This window comes from Canis lupus, chromosome 14 (assembly GCF_048164855.1).
Source record: "Canis lupus baileyi chromosome 14, mCanLup2.hap1, whole genome shotgun sequence".
Classification (NCBI taxonomy): domain Eukaryota; kingdom Metazoa; phylum Chordata; class Mammalia; order Carnivora; family Canidae; genus Canis; species Canis lupus.
The window spans coordinates 46381192-46403629 of NC_132851.1; positions in this window are offsets into that span (position 1 = coordinate 46381192).

Genomic DNA, 22438 nt, shown 5'->3' on the forward strand with positions numbered 1-22438 from the left:
CCCACCCCCCACCCACCGCCAACAGTCTACCAAGCTGAATTGAGAGTATTTATTGAATACAATTCGTTTTAAAACAAAATAGCTTTTAAAAAATAATAGGCACAACCAAATAAAGAATTGAGATAATCTAGATTAGAGTTCTCAATCCAGCGTCACCTGATTGGCCGTTAAAACACAGATTTCTGCACCCCACCCCAAGCGTGCCTATTCAAAAATAGGATTCTAGTCCTGAGAACAAAACTTCTAGGAATAGGATTCCTCAACACAGTCAGGTACCCATTTCTGTGCTAATTGACTGTGGTCAAGTGATCAGGGTTAATTAAAAGCCATGCAGCTCCTATGAGAACATGGATGGAATGAGGGAGGAAGACCATTTTCCATGAAAGTGGTGCGGTCCCCAGTAAGTGGGCTGAGTCTTGGGCAAACAAAACAATAGATGCACCACAAATCTCTGCACTTCATATATGATTCCTGGGTGGCTCAGCCGTTTAGCGCCCCCTTCAGCCCAGGGCCTGATCCTGGAGACCCGGGATCGAGTCCCGCATGGGGCTCCCTGCATGGAGCCTGCTTCTCCCTCTGCCTGTGTCTCTGCCTCTCTCTGTGTCTCTCATGAATAAATAAATAAAATAACTGAAGTCCGTGGTTATATTTTCCTGGAGGAAACATCTGTAGTGACAGAAGGCTCTGACAGTATTTGAGCCCTTGGCTCAGTTGTCCTCAAAGCCCAGAATCCTTTATCATGTGACCCATGAGGTACCACAGTCCTTACCATACGATCCTCTTGGTACATAGGTCAGTCTAAGCTAAGATTCGGCCCATTCCCTTGAGAAGGAAGAGTGCATTTTTCAAATGTTTTTTGAAGTTGGTACACAAAATACAGAAAAGTACAAAATGTTCAGCTCAGAATTACTACATATGTAATGCATGGGCAAGAAATCGACTGTTAGCACCCCAAAAGCTCTCCTAATGCCACCTACCAATCACCACTTCCTTCACCTTGGGGGAACTATCCTGACTTCTAACATTTAGTTTTGCCTATTTTGGGGCTTTATATAAATGGAACCATCTCCCGTATGGTTTTCTTCTGCCTAATTTTAATTAAAGGCAAAAAATAGGGCTTCTGTCAGACTCAAGCACTAAACAAAAGTGACTTGAGATTCACCCATGTTGCCGATGTCACTAGTTCATTCTCGTTGCCATATTATATGCCATTGTATAAATATGTCAGTTTGTCCATTCTAATGTTGAAGGACGGTTGGGTTGTTTCCAGTTTGGGTCTCTTAAAAATAATGCAGCTTTGGACTTAAGGCAGTCAAGATGGAGTAAGCCCTCAAATCCTCTCTCCCACTTACAACTAAAAATTTGGGGGAAAATGCAAAAGGCAACTACCTGAGGACGGTGAAAAATAGACAAAAGCAGATGGAATGGGAGGAGAGTCCAGCCTGGAGAAGAGATCCATACAAGGGTGAGTTTTCACACCTGCCCCCCGCTCTTTTCTCTCTTGGCCCCAAGCCAGAAAAGGGCATCCAGGAGAGCTGTCATAAAGGGTCCTCAGAGGAAACTGAGGAAAAACCCATGAAAGAAAATTCCAAAAGACCAGAAAAAATGAGTTCCTGGAAGTAGAGCATATGGAGGGGTTTTCTTTTCTTTTCTCTCTTGACATGTCACTGGTGAGCTCCTGTAACAAGCAGTGCCAACAGCTAAAACTGATGGAAACTCTCTGGATAAAAGAAATGGATTTTCTGATTATTTTTATTTTTATTTTTTGGTCTTTTATGGTAGAGAGAAGAAGTGGGAAGAGAGCACTTGACTTGCAGTCTGAAGAATGTGAGGGTAATCCTCGTTTTTCTCTGTTTACTCTTTGTCCTGAGGGTGGGTTATGCTCTGGGAACTGCACAATGATGGTGGTAAAACTAACGTTCCAAGAGAACCCCTATATAAGGGCCAAAGGATGGGCAAAGGAGCCCTGTGTGGCAAGGGGGGATACCAGAGAGAAGAGCGCTAGAAAAGGGACTTTTGTAATTGGCACAAGCTCTAAACTTAGCCTTGAGCTGCGCATACCCAGACCCAAAGCACACAGCCAAAGTCTTGGAGAACTGAACTACAGGTTAAAGCGCTGAGTATGACGCACCCTAGCTGCTGAGCAGTGCATGTGTGAGGTCGATCCCATGTAGCCTAACAAAGCCTTTGTAAACTGAGCTCACATTGGAACCACAGCTGCAGAGGATGAAACAGAACTTGCTGTCTGATCCTGTCGTGGTTGGTTATTCAGCAAAAATCAACATCGCCCAGAATAGTTTAACAGGACCTAGAGTCTAACATTAAAAGTGTCCTGCTTATAATCTAAAGTTACTCAACATATAAAGAACCAGGAAGTCATGATCAGTTCTCAAGGAGGACAAGTGTCAATACCAAGATGACCCAGATATTAGAATCATCAGAGAGACTTTAAGGCAGCTGTTATAACATGAGATAAAGGAAAACATGAAATGAACTTTAGAAGTTCTCAAGGGTGAGGGCGGGGGCACCTGGGTGGTTCAGTCGTTGAAGCATCCAACTCTTGATTCGGCTCAGGTCTTTTATTTATTTTTTAATTTTTTTATAATTTATTCATGAGAGACACACGCACACAGAGGCAGAGACACAGGCAGAGGGAGAAGCAGGCTCCATGCAGGGAGCCAGACGTGGGACTCGATCCCGGGGCTCCAGGATCATGCCCTGAGCCCAAGGCAGATGCTCAACCCCTGAGCCACCCAGGCATCCCGGCTCAGGTCTTTTAAAGAACCAAATGGAAAGTTTAGAACTGAAAAGATACCTGAAATTTTAATAATTTACTAAATGGATTCAATAGCCGACTGAAGATGACAAGAGTCAGTGATGTTGAAGAAAAATCAGTAGAATTTGTCCAATTGAGAACAGAATAACAACCCCAAAAGATGAGCAGAGCCTCAGGAACTTGAAAACCAATATCAAAAGGTCTAATATTTGTGTCATTGAGAGTAGTAAACTGACTCTCAAAAAAAAAAAAAAAAGTCGTGATTTGTGATGTTTTCCTATGTCCAGATGTAAATATTCCCACCATAGCCATTTTCAGGCTATCAATATGATGTCACTGAATGTGGAGTTGGGAAGAGATATGCAGAATCAACCAGCTGAATTCATACCAATGTTAATCCCAGAAAAAAGAGGAGAAAGAAATAGCACAGAAAAATTATTTGAAAAAATAATGATTAAAATTCCCAAATTTGATAGGCATAAATGTACAGATTCAAGAATCTCAATGAGGGCAGCCCGGGTGGCTCAGTGGTTTAGCGCCACCTTCAATCCAGGGCCTGATCCTGGAGACCCGGGATCGAGTCCCATGTCGGGCTCCCTGCACAGAGCCTGCTTCTCCCTCTGCCTGTGTCTCTGCCTCTCTGTGTCTCTCATGAATAAATAAATAAAATCTTTAAAAAAAAAAAAAAAAAAAGAATCTCAATGACCCGAACTGATCTGTATTGATAACCAGATAAACTCAAAACCACACCCAGACACATCATAATTAAATTAACTCAGGGGTTCCTGGCTGGCTCAGTCGGTGAAGCGTGTGACTTGATCTTGCAGTTTGTAAGTTTAAGCCTCATGTTGGGTTTAGAAATTACTTAAAATCTTAAAAAAAAAAATAAACTGCAGGGCACCTGGATGGGTCAGTAGGTTAAGCATCTGCCTTTGGCTCAGGTCATGATCCCAGGGTCCTAGGATCGAGCTCCACATTGGGCTCCCACATTGGGCTCCCCACTCAGCGGGAAGCCTGCTTCTCCCTCTCCCTGCCGCTCGCCCTGCTTGTGCTTGCTCACTCTGTTAAATAAATAAAATCTCAAAAACATAAAAATAAACTGCTTACCTCGAGAAAACAGGATAAACTCAAACACATATCCAGTCAGAATCTAATCAAACTGCTGAAAACCAACAATTAAATATTAAAAGCACCAAGATAAAAACACATTATATATAGTGGAGCAACAATTCAGTTGATCAGACTTCTGATCAGAAACTCTGGAGGCAAGAAGAAAGTGAACAGCATTTTTAAAGTGCTGGAAAATAAGAATTATCAACTCAATTTTCTATCTACTGAAAATTTTCTTCAAGAATTGAGGCAAAATACAGACATTTTCAGATAAAGGAAAACTAAAAATTTGCTGTCTATAGACTTGTTTAAAGGAAATGATGCTAGAGTGAAATTTAGAACTGTAAGAATGAAGGGAAAACAATGTTTAATATATGGGTAAATAGAAAAGGCAATTTTTCTAAGTTCTTTGAAATATTGTGACTGTTGGGGCACCTAGAAGGCTGTTGGTTGAGCATTGGACTCTTGGTTTCAGCTCAGGTCATGATCTTGTGATTGTGGGATTGAGCCCACGTCAGTCTCCATGCTCGGCAGGGAGTCTGCTTGGGATTCTTTCCTGCCCTCTCCCTCTGGCCTTCCCCCATTCACATTCTCTCTCTCTCTCTCTTTCTCTCTCTCTCTCTCTCTCTGAATAAATAAATGAAATCTTTAAAAATAATAATAAAATACTATGACTTGAAAGCAAAAATGATAACTTTGTCAAAAGAAGTTCTCAGTGTGTTTAGGAATAATACATATGATTATAAGAATAAAGGGATATATATATAGTTGTGAGGCATCTATACTTTACTTGCAGTGGTAAAATATTAGCTCTAAACAGACTGAAGGGTTAGATACATAGTAATTCCTAGTGTGTGTATACTGAAACTGCAATTTAAAGAAAGAATAGATAAATTATGAATATATTCAAATAATCCAAAAGAGGCAGGAAAGGTGGAATAGAAGAATAAAAACAGAGGACAGAAAATATATTAAAATGGTAGATCTAAATCCAACTATACCACGAATTTCATGAAATGTAAAAAAAATGGCCTAAACACACCAAATTAAAAGAGAAGTTTGCATTTTTAAAAAAATGATATCCAACTATATGCTGTTATAACTCTCTCTATATATATATATAAATATTTATATTTAAGTATAAGTATGAAGATATAAGTTAAAAGAATGAAAAAAGATATACAATGTAAACAGCAATCAAAAGAAAACTAGTGGTTGGAGTGCCTGGGTGGCTGAGTCAGTTAAGCATCAGACTCTTGGTTTTGGCTCAAGTCATGGTGTCAAGCCGTGTTGGGCTCCTCATCAGTGGGGAGTCTTCTTTTCCCTTTCCCTCCCCCTCTGCTCCTCCCCACCGTCTCTCTCAAAGAAATAATCTAAAAAAAAAAAAAAAAACTAGTGACAATATTATCAAAGACTTATGAACAAGGAACATTACTAGGAATAGAAAGGGAAATTACACAATGATAAAAGGTCAATTCACCAAGAAGATGTAGCCGACCTAAAAAATGTATGCACTTAATAACAGATCTTCAAATTCATGAGGCAAAAACTGGTAGAGCTAAAAGGAGAAAGACAAATCCACAAGTGTAATGGATAGAAAAAGTAGACAAAATTAGGATATGGAAGAATTGAACAGCAGTATAAGCCAACTTGACTGAATTGACATTTAAAGAAAACTCAGAGACAGTATAAAACACATTCTTTTTAAGTACACATGGAATATTCACCAAAACATTATATGCCGAGTCAAAAAAACAAAAGGAACACATTTAACAAATTTTATTTGCTGAATGAAAGTTGAAGCAGATTACAGCAAGATAGCTATCTGGAAAACATAACATATTTGGAAATTTTAAAACCTTTATTGGAAATTAGAAAATATTTTCAGTTGTATGAAGGTTAAAAACATTGACATTTGGGGGGAACAGCTAAAGCAGTAGAAGATTTATAGAATCAAATCAGTGCTTATATTAGAAAAAAAATGTGGTTGGTAGAAGAAAAGCCCCCCCAAAGATGTCCACATCCTAATCCCTGGAATCTGTGAATATGTGTTTAGTCACACTGCAAAGGAAATTTAAAGTTGCAGAAGGAATTCAGTTTGCTAATCAACTGACTTTGAGATAGATTATCCAGGTGTGAATGATGAAAAAGCAAGGGTCCTTATTCCTGGAGCAGGGAGGCCAAAGAGGGGGAAGCAGAGAGAGGCAGCATGAGAAGGACTCGGCCTACCCTTGCTGGAGGAAAGTGGCCATGAACCACGGGATGCAGGCCATCTCCAGGAGCTCAGAAAGGCCAGGAAGTGGCTTTTTCCTCAGGCTCCAGAAGGAATAAAACACCGCCAATGTCTTGTCTTGAGCCTGGTGAGAAAACTTCAGACTTCCGGCCTACAGAACGGTGAAATATTTGCATTCGTGTTGTTTTAAGCCACTGCATTTGTGGCCATTTGTTACCGCAGCAGTAGGAAACTAATAAACGAAAGTGTTCAAATCAATGATCTAACCTTCTGCCTTAAGAAACTAGAAAGAGGGACACCTGGGTGGCTCATGGTTGAGCCTCTGCCATCGGCTCAGGACGTGATCCCAGAGTCTTGGGATCAAGTCCCGCGTTGGGCTCTTTGCGGGGAGCCTGCTTCTCCCTCTGCCTGTGTCTCTGCCTTGCGCTCTCTCTGTGTCTCTCATGAATAGATAAAATATTAAAAAAAAAAAAAAAAAAAACAAGAAAAAGGAAAGCAGGATGCAAGAATAAAGAGCAGAAATCAGTACAAATGAAAACAATAACAACTGCAAAATCAGTGAGGTTAAAGTAATGCTACTATGAACTTTCCGGTACACGAGCCTACATTTCTCCTGGGTGTACACGTAAAAGTGGAATTGCCAGGGAAAATGAAGTGCTCATGTTTGACACTTGCAGACATTTTCTTAACTGTTTTCCAAAGTGGTCGTACCAGTTTGCATTCATACTGCAGGGTGTGAATGTCCGGATCGCTCCACCTCCTTGCCGATGTTTGGTATTGACAGTTCTTTCCATTTTAGTCATTCTGAGTATGTTGTAGTATCGTTGTGGGTTTAATTTTCATTTCTTGATAACTTGTGATGGTTGAGTACGTTTTCATATCTCATTGACAATTTGGATATTCTCTTGTTGAAATCTGTTCGAGTAACTTGCCTGGTTTTCTGAGTTGTCTCCTCCTCTTACTGATTTGTAGTTCTGTCTGTATACTGGATAAATAAGTATATATATTTTTTCATGATTCTTATTGTTTTAATGAGTTTTAATCCATTTCACCAGGAGTTTCTCAGTTTTATCCTTGCAGCTATTAGTTTGATGTGTCCCAGGGTCCAATCCTTGGCCTACTTCTCTGTCTACACTCGCTCAGTAGTCATGGCTACTGACATCTATAATATGTCTGGAATTCAGACCCATCTCCTGAACTCCAGATTTGCATATGCAACTGCTGACTGAGCATTTCACTTGGATATCCATGGACATCTCAGCGTATACATGTGCAAAACCAAACTTCTGATCTTGCAAAATTCTTTCATCTATCTGGGCTGATGGCAACAGGCTGAAAACTTTGGGATCATTCTTGATGACTCTCCCTTACCCCCCCCACCACTGCTCTTGTCCCACCTTTCTCTGTCTCTGTCTCTCTCTCTCTCTCACACACACAGTATAAGCTTCATAAGAGCAGAGAGATCTTTGATTTATTTATCATTATGTCCTAAGTGCCTAGAACAGTACCTGACACATCGTAGGTGCTCAAATATTGGATGAAAGCATTGCTGGTGGGAGTCTTTAGAAAGCAATTTCCAACACTTCACAAAATTTAAAACATACCTTTAGATTCAATTATTCCACTTCTAAGAATTTATCTTACAGATATACCTGCACATTTGCTTGTGTAGATATGAATATAAGGATATTCATTATATTATTATTTAGTGGGGGTTTTTTTCAGTTCCCCAAATCTTTATTTTTTTTCATTCAAGTATAATTAACATACAGTGTTATATTAGTTTCAAGTGCACAATATGAGTCAACAATTCTCTACATTTCTCAGTGCCCGTCATGATAAGTGTACCCTTAATCTTTTTTATCTATTTTACTCACTTCCCACCCACCTCTCTTCTGGCAATCATTAGTTTGTTCTCTGTATTAAAGTCTCTCTTTTTTCTTTTTTGTTTCTTTTGTTTCTCATATTCCACATGAGTGAAATCATATGATATTGGTCTTTCTCTAGCTTATTTTACTTAACATTATCCCCTTCAGGTCCGTCCACATTGTTGCACATGGCAAGCTTTTATTCTTGTTTATGGCCAAATAATATTCTGTAGCTTATATATAAGCACGTCTTCTTTATCCATTCATCAGTTGATGGATTTTAGGATTATTCATTCCAGCTCTGTGAAGAATGTTGATGGTATTCTGATGGGGATTGCATTAAATGTTTAGATTGCTTTGGGTAGTATGGAGATTGTAACAATTTTAATTCTTCCAATCCACAAACATAGAATATCTTTTTTTTTTTTTAACATAGAATATCTTTCCATTTGCTTTGTCATCTTCAATTTCTTTCATCAATGTTTTATAGCTTTTGGAGTACAGAGCTTTCTCCTTCTTGGTTAAGTTTATTTCTATGTACTTTATTATTTTTAGTGCATTTATAAATGGGATTGTTTTCTTAACTTCTATCAATGTTACTTCATTATTAGTGTATAAAAATGCAATGGATTTCTGTATATTAATTTTGTATCCTGTGACTTTATTAAACTCATTCATCAGTTATAGTAGCTTTTTGGTGGAATCTTTTAGGATTTTCTATATTTAATTCCATATCTTCTGCAAATAGTGAAAATTTTACTTCTTCCTTACCAATGTAGGTGCTTTTTTAAAAGATTCATTTATTTATTTCAGAGAGAGAGAGTGTGTATGAGAAGGGTGAGGGACAGAGGGAGAGACTCACCAAGCAGACTCCCCACTGAGTGCAGAGCCTGATGCTGGGCTCAATCCCAGGACCTTGAGATCATGACCTGAACTGAAATCAAGAGTTTGATGCTTTATCAACTGAGCCACCCAGGCACTCCTGTGGATGCCTTTTATTTCTTTTTCTTGTCTGATTGCTGTGGCTAGGACTTCTAGAACTATGTGAATAAAGTGGTGAGAGTGGACATCCTTGTGTTGTTTCTGATATTAGAGAAAAAGCTCTCAATTTTTTCACCATTGAGTAGGATGTTAGCTGTGGGTTTTCATATATGGCCTTTATTATGTTGAGCTATGCTTCCTCTAAACATTTTATTGAGAGTTTTTATCATGAATGGAAATTGTACTTTGTCAAATCTTTTTTTCTGTATCTATTGAGGTGATTATACAGTTTTTATCCCTTATCTTGTTGATGTGATGTACCACATTGACTTGTAAATATTGAACCACACTTGTAACCCCAGAATAAATTCCACTTAATTGTGGTGAATTACTTTTTTTCTTAAAGTATTGGACTCTGTTTGCTAATATCTTTTGGAGGATTTTTGCATCTGTATTCATCAGAAATATTGACCTATAGTTTTCTTTTTTGGTAGTGTGTTTATCTGGTTTTGGTTATCATGGTAGTGCTGGCCTCATAGATTGAATTTTGAGGTTTTCCTTCCTCTTGTATTTTTAGGAATAGTTTGAGGAGAATGGATATTAACTCTTTACATTTTTGGTAGAATTATCTGTGAAGCCATCTGGTCCTGGACTTTTGTCTGTTGTGAATTTTTACTACTGATTCAATTTTGCTGCCAGTTATCAGCCTGTTGAAATTTTTTCTATGTCTTCCTGGTTCATTTTTGGAAGGTTATGTTTCCAGGAACTTTTCCATTTCTCCAATTTGTCAACATATAATTTTTAATAAAATTCTCTTACAATCCTTTATATTTCTGTGGCATCAATTGCTATTTCTACCCCTTTTTAAAAATATATTTTATTTATTTATTCGCAAGAGACACACAGAGAGGCAGAGACACAGGCAGAGGGAGAAACAGGCTCCCCATAGGGAGCCTGATGCAGGACTCGATCCCTGGACCCCAGGATCACACCCTGAGCCAAAGGCAGATGCTCAACCACTGAGCCATCCAGGTGTCCCACCATTTGAGTCTTGATAGGGATTGCATTGAATCTGTAGATGGCTTTTAGTAGTAGTGATGTTTTAACAATAGTAATCCATGAACATGGGATAACTTTCCATATTTGCATCTTCTTTGGTTTCTTTGATTTATAGTGTGCATAGCAGAGATGTTTCACCTCCTTAGTTAAACTTATTCCTAATTATTTTGTTATTTTTGATGCTGTTGTAAATGGGATTGTCTTTCTGCTATTTCATTATTAATGTATAGATATGCTACTGATTTTTATGTTAATTTTGTATCCTAAATATTTACTGAGTCCATTTATTATTTCTAACAGTTTTTTGGTGGAGTCTTTAGAGTTTCTCTATATAATGCCCTATCATTTGCAAATAGTGACAGTTTTACTTTTTCCTTTCCAATTTGGATTCCTTTATTTATTTCTCTTGCCTAATTGCTGTTGGCTACAACTTCCAATACTATGCTAGATAAAAGTGGTGAGTGGGACTCCTTGTCTCATTTGTGAACTGAGAGAAAAAGCTTTTGGCTTTTCACCACTGAATATGATGCTTGTCATATATGGCCTTTATTGTTTTGAAGTATGTTCCCCCCGCATACCCACTTTGTTGAGAGTTTTTATTATAAATGGATGTTCATACTTTCTCTTCTAAATACAAGATGTTTCCACCACAATCTGAAGCACAACGCATTTTCATTGAGTTGTAGGTTTCTCTCCCACAAAACTTCAGAAAAAGATGTGTAAGTATCACTGAGGAGATAAAAATTACTAACATTTGAGAGAAAGAAAAAAATATGAAATTTCTAAATCTCAGAGTCAGGAAAGAATTATAAGAGAAATACTTATAAGGGAAACACTCATTCAACAAATTATTCCACATCTTCTATGCACCGAGGCCTGTACTATGTGCAATTTCCATACAGGAAGGAGCTCTTACAATTATTAAGTTCACACCCTAAGTTATTTCAGTTTTTTCCAAACAGTTTCAGATGCTACTGTCTCACTAAGAAATTGATTGCAACTAAGCCTACCATGCCATCTAGCAGCAACTGCCAACTATGCTCACCCTAAACTGAGAGAAATAAGCCACTTTTCAGACATGTTTTCTATAAGGGGATCGCTTCTTAGGGTAACAACATCAAAATTCAAACCATATCCTCAAGCCTTTACAATACAGCATCTCTGAAAATTGACTGACACAGCATCCTTGTTCATAAAATGTTAACCGTCAATATCCTTTGAATAAGTTATCCCATTCTCAGTTGGATAAACTTCCTAATTAAATGCAAAAATAAATAGATTAATCAGAAATCAATACAGTGAGTGTGAAGTCTCAATAAAGTTAATAACAGCATTTTTGCTAACTTATTTTCAATGTTTAGAGCATTCAAAAGCCTGGGATCCCTGGGTGGCGCAGCGGTTTGGCACCTGCCTTTGGCCCAGGGCGCGATCCTGGAGACCCGGGATCGAATCCCACGTCGGGCTCCCGGTGCATGGAGCCTGCTTCTCCCTCTGCCTGTGTCTCTGCGCCTCTCTCTCTCTGTGACTATCATAAATAAATAAAAAAAAAATAAAAAAAAAGAACATTCAAAAGCCTTATAAAGCAGCAATTATTATTATATTATAGGACTGGAAAACCACTTGGTAATAAACAAGAGCAAATCATCAGAAGGGGTAGCGATACACAGAATGCCTGGTTTTTAACAGTTCATTTGTTGAAGCATTTTGCTCTTATATAACTCAGCTATATAGGCTTCCTTGTCCAAAAGAAAGCAAAGCAAAGTTCTTAAAGAGTGTAGAGAGGATGATACTAACGACAGCAACCATGTGTTAAGTGCTTACCATGTGCATGCTGGGCACATATGGGCATCATCTCATTTAATCTCAAATCGTATGAGGTAGATACTATTATTTTTCCCATTTCTATTACAAGAAAACTTTAGCTTCTATAAGTCAAGCTACTTTTCTATTTGTATGTTCCAAGCAGAGAATTGATGACATAAGATGGTGGTTGGCATGGGGGCAACGGGTAGATGCTAAGATAGAATTGAGGGGGGAAAAAAGACAAAAACCATTATGTTTAAGCCATTGATATTCCAACAGAGGGTTGATAAGGTAGTCATTGATGCATTTGTGAGGCCTAAATAAGTTGAGCCTTCACCACACCACTTAGTAGCTGTATGACCTTTAGGAGGCCACTTAACTTCATTAAATCTCAGAATCTTTTTCCACTCCTCCAAAAACGGGCTTGATCATCAGATTTTTACCATGAACTTGGCTGTGCAGATTAAAAGAGACAAAGCGTACAAAGAGCTTCACATAATGCCTGAGCTTCAGTAAACATTACTTTTTAAATTATTAATACTAAAAACAATATTTAGAAGAATATTAATTGGTCAGGACATAATACTGGCTTCAAGTAACAGAAAACTTGATTTTCGGGAACATGTATAAGTATGCACGAAATCCAGATTAGGTTATTCATGGTGTTGGTTCCATATTCAACAACAACTTCAGGGATTTGGATTCTTTCTAACTTTATGCCCCACCATCCTTAGAAGTGAATCTTATCTTCATTCTGGCTTCCCCATGGTTCCACATGACTGCTGCAGATCCAGCCATCACACTATTACTCAAGGGAGGAATATGGGTGGAAGGGGTAGTGCCAGGGATGTTCTTTCCCTTTCATCAAGAAAGCAACAGCTTTCCCAAAAGCCCAACAATTTCTGCTTATATCCCATTGGCCAAAACTGTGTCACAAAGCAACTCCCAGCTAAAGGAAGCTCAGAAAGTGAGCTGAGTCAATGCTGCTTCCTAAATAAATGAATTCCATTACTGGAAAAAGAGGAGGAGTGGATGCTGGATGAGAAACTAACAGGGTTTTGCCAGAAATACATGAATTTCATAAATAGTAGAAATTTTACTAAGTTCCAAAAGTCTTAAAAAAAAAAAAAAGATTGTATTTACTAGAGAGATAGGGGGGTTGGATGCAAGGAGAGGGAGAAGGAGACTCCCTGCTGAGCAGGGAGCCCAGCCCAGGGCTCCAGCCCAGGACCCCGGGATCATGATCTGAGCGGGAGGCAGGCACGTAACCAACTGAGCCACCCGGGCACCCCAAACTTTAGTCATTTGTAATGAAAATCCTTTTCTGATGAGTTTGTAAACAGAAGATGCTGGTTGTGATGTGAATGTTGCTCAGTGATTTAAGCCCAGTGCTAGAGTCCACACTATGCTCTGTGTTTCTTCCCTGGCTACCAGCTGTCAGCCTTGCTGCCAGAGAGCCGGCTTGGAGGCCGTCCTGACCAGCGTGGTCCCTTTTCTCCTGCTCACCTGAATCGTGTCACCCACCGATGAGAGTTACACCTACGGGTAGCCAGTGAGCGGAGTTTATCCGCTGCGTCTATTTTGCTTGACTGTCTTGGGTCAGCTCTTTCGCAGCCCCTTATGCTTTTGGATTTTTCACTATGTTCAAATGTTTGAATATCCCCTTAGGTGGGCGGGGGTGGGGGGTGCAGAAGGGAGCGGGGCAGAGCGCTGCAGAGCACGGGCCTCATCAGGACCGAGATGCTGCGGCATCTGCACCCGGGGCCCAGAGGACCACAGGGACTGCTTCCCGCAGGCAGTTTGCAAGCAAAGTTCCAGAGAAACAAGAGCTGCTTCAGCAGGATCATGGAATTCCGGGGCACCTAAGGGGTGAGTGGCTGAGGCCCTCCTGTGCCAGGATGCTTACTGTTGGGCATGTGCGCGGGCCAGCTCCTGGGCCTTCATTTCCCAAGAAGCAGGCCTGACCTCAGTTCATCTCCGCAGCAGCTGGTTCCGTTTCATCCAGCTCTCCCTGGACCGCTCATCGATGAATTCAGTATTTATAGACTTAGACGACGCCCAATAAAGCAGTCTTTAGGATGGAGGGGAAAAAAGACTCGTGAAGTAGAGAGACAGCCGTTGAGGATGATATGATGCCCACACATTGAACGACTCAGCTTCTAGCTTCACCTGATGGCCACACGCCAACCTCGCAGGCTTTGGACATTGACACCTGTCGTGGCCGAGGCCCTCTCTGTCTTCATGGACGTTTCATGAAAAAAAAAAAAAAGACGTTTTATGGTTGAGGTTGTTTGCCATACTTATCCTCCTTTTCTTTTGATGATATTTATTTATTTATGTATTTATGTATGTATTATGTATGTATTTATTTATTTATTTATCTATTTTAAAGATTTTATTTATTTCAGACAGACCCACAGAGAGAGAGCATGAGCAGAGGAGAAGGGCTTCTGCGGGCTCCGCGCTGAGCAGGGAGGCCGAGGCCGGAGGGGGACCCGAGCCCCAGGCAGCCGCTCACCCGCGGGGCCACCCGGGGGGCCTCTCTTCTGGTGATCTTTAAAGCCTTTCCACAATTCCAACTTTTTTAGGAAGGGGAGTTCTTCCCCATGGGCCCTGCCTTGGGAAGTCAAGATGCTATTTTCTACTCTGAACACTAGGGGGAAATCTTGCTTTCTCGTGGAGAGTCTTAAACCCTCCCTCCCCTCAGCTGGCTCTCCACGCCTTTATTTTCAGTAGAAGTGCATCAGTGTGGGATGCATCAGTGTGGGATGCATCAGTGTGGGATGCATCAGTGTGGGGTTTTCATATCTATCAAAACCAAACGAGGAGACATGAGGACTAAAGGTAATGCGGTATCTTAGAAGGGATCCTGTGACCCTAAAAGGACCCTGGGCAAAAACCTAAGGGAATCTGAATAAAGGATGGGTATTAGTTAATGTGTCAATATTGGTTTGTCGGTTGGGACCAAAGTAGCTACTGACACAAGATGTTAACAGTAGGGGAAACTGGGCACAGGGTACGTGGGAACTCTGTACTCATTGTCTTTGCACGCTTTCTAGAAGTCTACACTGTCATAATAAAAATAAAAAGGTATATTCTCCCTTGAAAACAATAGTTCCTCAGGATGTCAAAGGGATTCCTCAAAGGTCTTCAAATAACTGGGGGTATTTGGTACTGAAAGTCTTATTTTCATTCTATTTGTGTTCTTTTGAACATGGACTTTTCCCACTTCTCTCTTTTAAAAAAAAAAAGTATTTTCTTTGTCCCAAGTATTTTAATATTTTATGCTTTTAAAAAAAATGGGCTAGGGGGCAGCCCTGGTGGCTCAGCGGTTTAGTGCCGCCTTCAGCCCAGGTCGTGATCCTGGAGACCCGGGATGGAGACCCAGGATCGAGTCCCACGTTGGGCTCCCTGCATGGAGCCTGCTTCTCCCTCTGCCTGTGTCTCTGCCTCTCTCTCTCTCTCTCTCTGTGTGTGTGTCTTGTGAATAAATAAATAAAATTATTTAAAAATGGGCTAGGGCCTCAAAAATGTGTTGTTCTGGGCCCAGAGTGGAAACTTCCACCATGGAGATTCATGTTCTTCAATTAAGAATTGCAACTGAGGGCAGCTCCGGTGGTGCAGCGGTTTGGCGCCGCCTGCAGCTTGGGGTGTGATCCTGGAGACCCAGGATCGAGTCCCACATCAGGCTCCCTGCATGGAGCCTGCTTCTCCCTCTGTCTGTGTCTCTGCCTCTCTTTCTCTGTGTCTATGAATAAATAAATAAAATCTTTAAAAAAAAAAAAAAGAATTGCAACTGAGTATTGCAATTGAGTATGTGCAATTGAGTATTGCACAACTTATGCACTTAGGAGTGTACGTTATGCACTTAGGAGCATACTTTGTCGGGCTAGAGGCCCTGTGAAGGCAGGCCCGTGGGTGTCTTCTTCGTGGTCATCTGTGGTGCCTAGTGTAGGAGAGGACCTGGAACCCCAAAACTGCCTGACTGCACAGATGAGAGGGTGAGTGGGCAAGTGGGTGCGTGCAGGAGGACATGGTGCTTTGGGGGGAGATAGTGAGCTGAGTCTTGCACATGGGCATCTGGAGGCATGAGCTGGGGGTGGGAGCCTGGATCCAAGGACAACCTCAGGGCTGTCCGCGAGGCCCAGAGAGTGAGGCGCCCTACTTGGTAAGGGCACCCTCTCGGGTCATGAAGTGGGCTCCTGGAAAAGCATAGGGAGAAAGACAAGAAAACGGAGTGATTCCTTTGAATAAGAAAAAAACTGTGTTTCCTAAATCCTCCAAACACAAGTAAAACTCGAGGAAGATACTCCCCTTTCCCGCAGCTTTGCAGGGGGGCCCCCACGGGAATTCTGCGTGGTCCTGGGGTGCCCTGGTCACTGGGCCAGCCTCGGAGTTCACCCCGTTCTGTACCGAATAAGCCGGGTGGTGGAGACACACGGGGGCGGGAAATGGAAATGGGGGAGAGGGAAAGCTGGGGCCAGTAAGAGTTACAGAAGAGGAATGTAGGCGGATGGTCCTGACCCATCGAGCCCTCAGTCTCCCCTCGGCTACCCAGACCCTTGTCCCCGGGCCCCTGCTCCTGAAAACGTCATGCTCTGCCCCCGCCCCCCAGGCCCAAGTGCCTCCTGCACTCCACCCCTCCCTTAGCAAGTATTTGTACGGCACACGCCCCCCCCCCCCCTTCCCCTTGCCAGGGTCCCCTTCCTAGTCTAAGGCTCATGTCACCTGCGTGGTTAGCCTTCCTTGAGGTGAAAGCCATATCCTTAATTCTGGCTGAAGCTAACTTCTCCAAGCCCTGGGTCCCTAAGCCCCCTCGAACTGCCTGTTTCACCAGCCGAACCACCTGCATTGACCCTCCAGCTGAGGTCCTGTCTCTGCTTCTCCCCCTTCGAATTTTTTGGCAGGCCCCACAACCGGGAGCCCAGCTGTCAGGGCCCCCCGCCCTGTGCGGTACCCTCCTGCCAGAGCGTGCCTGCCGATGAGCTCACAATCGAATTTGTTTTTTTGTTTTTTTTTTTAATGATCAGGGTTTGGGCACCTGCAAGCTAAATTGAGAAGACGCATTGCCCATGGGATGAGAGGACAGTGAAGCCCACAGCCAGCACGCAGGCCCGCGGCTCCACCAGCGGACGGCCTGGCTCGAGTGGTCAAGTGGAGTGGAAAGCTGGAGCGCACACTGCAGCATTTCATGCAGACAGAAATCCGGTTTCCATTAATGATGGCCTAGATAATACGGATCCACCTGTCCTCTAAGATGAAAAACATTGGATAAAGTCACTTTCAAAACAACAAAGAACTGGAAATGCCATGCTGCATTTGGGGGAAAAGCCTAAACCTAGAAGTCAGGGGAAGGTATCTGGGCACCAAAACCACTTTGTGCTAAAGATGTTCGGTGATGGCCAACACTTAGTCTTGAGTTCTCCAGCCCCCTGGCTAAAGGAGACAGTCAAGGCCAAGGACCACCCAAGAAGAGACTGAGTGGGTAGCATTTCCTAGAGCATAGGGACCCCAAAAGGCCGCTGTGAGATTGTGATTTACAATAGGAAGTATATAGGTGGTCTCCCTCCCTGTGTCTAGCACAGTTTTAAAAACCCTTGGAGGGATCCCTGGGTGGCTCAGGGGTTTGGTGCCTGCCTTTGGCCCGGGGTGTGCTCCTGGAGATCCGGGATAGAGGCCCACATCAGGCTCCCTGCATGGAGCCTGCTTCTCCCTCTGCTTGTGTCTCTGCCTCTCCCTCTCTCTCTCTGTCTCTCATGAATAAATAAATAAAGAATCTTAAAAAAAATAAGATCCTTTAAAAAAAAAAAAAACCCTTGGAATTTCCAAGGTGGTGGTGAGAGCATAAAGGTATTGTTTGTGATATCGGATGGCACCTAGCCTGGGGCTGGTTGCCAGGAGACCCAAATAGGAATAGAGAGCTGGAACTTTCGGTGCCATCCCCTGTTATCTGGGGAGGGGAGAGGAGCTGGAGGTTGAAGCAATCACTGATGGCCAGTGACTTCATCAACCATGTCTATGAAAGCCTCCAAAGGGGGGAAAAAAAAAGGTACAAAAAGATGTGATTTGGAGAGTTTCTGGGTTGGTGAACTTAAGATTTGGGGAAAGCGGGAAGCTCAGACGGCATGGGAGCTTCGCACCTTTCCCCAGGCCTTGCCCTGTGCATCTTTTCATTTGGCCGTTGATTCAGATCCTTCTTAGTAGGCCTGTAATCTAGTGGATAAGCGGGTTTCCGGAGTTCGGTGAGCTGCTCTAGCAAATGAATCACCCCGAGGAGGAGGGAGTCCTGGGAATCTCTATGTTTAGCCAGCCAGTCAGAAGCACAGGGAAGGCCCTGGGCTTGGGAATGGCATGTGATGAGGGACCGGTTTTGTGGGACCAAGTGCCTAACCTGTGGACCTGATGCCATCTCTGGCTAGACAGTGTCACACCTGAGGTTAACGGTGCAACACCCAGCTTGCGCAGGTGGATTGCTTGGTGCAAGGGGGTGGAGGGACCCCCCACAATGTAACTGGAAGCAGATTAGCTACACAATAAAAGAAATGGTAAGCCAGTACTAACCATCCCCACCCCACCCCGCCTGTAGTAACACAACAGGAGAAAACAAGCAAACAAAACCAGAAAGTTAAGGGGAGAAAAGTCTCCAAGAAGTCATGGCCATAGATTTGTCCTTAAAACTATTTGCACCCTAGAGAGGCATAGCCTGGGTGAGCCAGGGCATCTCCGGAGGAGATGGTTGATGACTGTTTTGTCCTTGCACTTGGCAGAAACAAATGTAAAACCTCTGTGAAATCGGGCTCCTGTTTCCTAGGCACCAAGGAACCCACCAAACTTCTCCTAAGGGCAATAATCAGTAGGCAAAAATACCCAAGAAGGCGAGGCAGCAAGTCTGAAAACCAGCAGAAAAAAAAAGAAAGAAAGAAAAAGCTAAAACAGACACATCTACATTTCAGATATTAGAATGGCCCAGCACAAAACATATAGATGACAAGCTTGAAAATATCTGTAGAAAACCATGAAAAGTAACACAGCAGGTTTAGGAAAGAACAAAATAGAAATTCTAGAAATGAATAAATACTACAACAACCAACATGAAAACTCAGAAGACGCGTCTGCTAACAGAAGAAGCCGTGAGCTGAAGGATGGAATGACTCAGAACGTGTAACGGGAGAGGATGGGGAATACAGGGGAGAGGCAGGAGCCTGGGAAGACTCTCGGGCCTGGAACCCCACAAGGAGAGGAGAGAGAGGATGGAGCAGACACAATGTCTGCGGAGAGAATGGCGGAGCGTTTTTCAGAAGAAAGTATGAAAGACACCAATCCACAGATGCCAGAGGAATACCTTTGCATTCACGTTGCTTAGGCTCTTCACTCCTAAGACATCGTAGTGAGACTTGGGGAAAATAAAGATAAAGGCAGTGAGAGGGGGAGGGGAAGAGAGCATCTTCAAAGCAAGAGCAGCTACATGCACAGCTGAGCTCTCAGCAGAAATAATGGAAACTAGGAGACAATGCCGGGATGTCTCTTTAAAAAAAATTAAATTAAATTAATTAGCATATAGTATATTATTAGTTTCATAGATAGAGGTCAGTGATTCATCAGTTGTATTCAACACCCAGTGCTCATCACATCACATGTCCTCCTTCATGCCCATCACCCCCCTCCCCTCCAGTGACCCTCAGTTTGTTTCCTAGACTTAAGAGTCTCTGGTGGTTTGTCTCTGTCTCTCATTTCATCTTGTTTAATTTTTCCCTCCCTTTCCCTCTGATCCTCTGTTTTGTTTCTTAAATTCCACGTATGAGTGAGATCATATGATCATCATGGTGCAGGTTGTGATCTACATTCCAAGTTTGTCACGAGTTTCAATCAGGCCAGTGAGCACTCATGTTTATATGATTGAAAAATGAAGAAGACCTTTGAGTAACAATGTTTTAAGTGTGGGAATAAAGATTGTATTTCAGGAGGCAGAGAAGTCATTATGAGAAAAATAAATTATGATTAAAAAGAAAGAAAACCGGGATCCCTGGGTGGCTCAGCAGTTTAGCGCCTGCCTTCGGCCCAGGGTGTGATCCTGGAGTCCCGGGATCGATTCCCACATTAGGCTCCCTGCATGGAGCCCGCTTCTCCCTCTGCCTGTGTCTCTGCCTCTCTCTCTCCCTGTGTGTGTCTATCATAAATAAATAAGTAAATAAATAAATAAATAAATAAATAAATAAATAAAATCTTAAAAAAATATATTACCCTGGCTTTGGTTTTCTGTTATCATGTCTCTATGGCATGTCCAAACTCAGGACAATTGCTTATGAATGGCCTAACTAAAAATATATGGTTACTGTTAGGGGCGTAAGATGCCATCTCGCATGTGGGATTTCCTCCAAGGGAAGCTCCCCTCCCTTTCAAGTGACATTTCTGGTCTTCTCTTTCCTGCTCTAAATACTACATACCTAATACCACCCTTTAAAAATATTTATGGGCACATCTTTCTGGTTTTGTCATAGGTGGAACGGTATGCGATTGCTCTTTTTTGCAGGTAATAAATGATCCGGTATCAGCGATTTCATGCGGCTCCACCGATGGTAAGCGCAGCTGTTTTCTTTCTTTCATGAACCACCAGGGAGTTACTAGCATCTTTTGTTTTATTCGGTAAAGTGAACTGGATCACCCTCCGGGACCACAGACTAGCAATGCGAAGGACCAGAAATTGAGGATGAATCCTGCCTCCTCCACGGTTCAAACTCCTGGAGCTCCTTGACTCTTCCAAGGGGATTGGCTTCTCCGTCTCTGGCCCTCCCTGCAATGATGTACTGCTCGTTTGGGAGAGAGATCGAGCCTTTCTTTTCTTTCTTTCTTTCTTTTTTTTTTTTCTTTTTCTTCTGCCACGAAGGCTTTCTGTTCGCACAGCCGGGCCTGGGCCTGGGCCTGGGCCAGGCCCCTCCCAAGAGAACTGGGACTTTTCGCAAAGCAGTAAGTGATTTATCAAAAGTATCCTTCCCTGTCGAGGTTAGGTACCCCCAAACCAGAAAGGTACAACACCCTGCCGGGAGTCCAGAAGCGCTTCCACTGTCTCCCCGCTGGCTTCGGGCACCCCCTAGGCCTCTGGGGTACACATGTCACGGCCCCTCCTCCAAGACACAGGGGGACATTGTCCTGGTCCTACCCCTGCCCATGAAGACAGCAGGGGCAGGTGGCAGGTCGTCTGCTTGCTCCCTTGGGGTAGTGGCCCTGGGCCCAGGAGGGCAGTCGGGCGGGACCCGGGTGGGACATCTCCCTGACACCTGCTCTGGGGTGGGGTGACCCAAGACCAGACCCAGACTCCCCAGGACTCCTGCTGATGCGGGGCTGCCTCTCCCCACCTTCCGGGTCTCTCATTTCTTTTCCACAACGGACAGGGCTTCCTTTTCACCTTCTTCCACCCTTCACACTGACCGGCCGGAGTCCCTAAGCTCTCCAGGGTTGTGGGGTAGGTAGAAAGGTCCGCGCACACCAAGTGCAAACTTTACCCAGGGCACGATCTTGCTGGTCTGTGAAGAGCTTTCAAATCTACCTTATGTATATCTTGGGGTTTTTTTCAACATACTGCTGAGAATGAGCTCTCGTGTTTGATTTTCGGCATCGGTTGGTCATCTGGACTCGAGACGTGTCTGTGGCCCATTGTGCTATGTAGGTAGAGTCATTGTCACTCAGGGACTTTGTTCGCTAGCACAATTTTGCCAGGTAGATAGAGCAAATAGTATCCTTTGAAAGCGTGTGAAATGGGCAGTCAGAAAATGTAGGTTTGTGCTCCCTCTCTCTCTCAAATAAATAAAATCCCTTAAAAAAAATTTTTTTTTTTTATTTTTTAAAGGATGTGATCCCAGGGTGTGATCCTGGAGACCCAGGATCGAGTCCCACATCGGGCTCCCTGCATGGGGCCTGCTTCTCCCTCTGCCTGTGTCTCTGCCTCTCTGTGTGTCTCTCATGAATAAATAAAATCTAAAAAAAAAAAAAAAAAAAAAGTCATAAGAAGGTTACCTCCAAAGTCAAAAAATTATCTTTTTCTCAATTTGTTTCATGTGACAGAAAGAGGCTCGGAACTCCCCAGACCTGTTCATTCATCGTGGATACACAGCCAACCCCTTTCCCAGCCCTCTGGCCACTATTCTGGAGGGCCATGTGACTCTGTGGTGTCCCCCAGATGGGAAAAGGCTTTGTCTGTAGTATTTGCCTATTTCCGTGGTGTCCGTATCCCCACAGAGGCCTATTTCAAGCCACCAACAGGATGCCATTGAATGCGGAGTTGGGAAAAAATGCACAGAACTCTCAGAGGCAGAGACCAGATGGTGACCGCACACCCTGGGGTGGCGGCGAGGTCCTGCCAATGGAATGGGAGAAGTGACGTGTCACTTAACAGGCAAGGAATGGTGAGCCCAGGGCTGTTTCCACTGTCACTCTCTCACTGTCTCACAACTTGGTGGCCCGCTGAGGAAGATGGGGAAGCCGTAGGATGGAAGGAAGAGAAGCTTCGGAGTCCCTTCCTTGAGGAGCCATTCCTTCGGTGCTTAGGGATGTCTGCCCTGGACCTGACATGAGTGAGCAGTAAACCTCTACTGTGTCAAAACTCTGGGATTT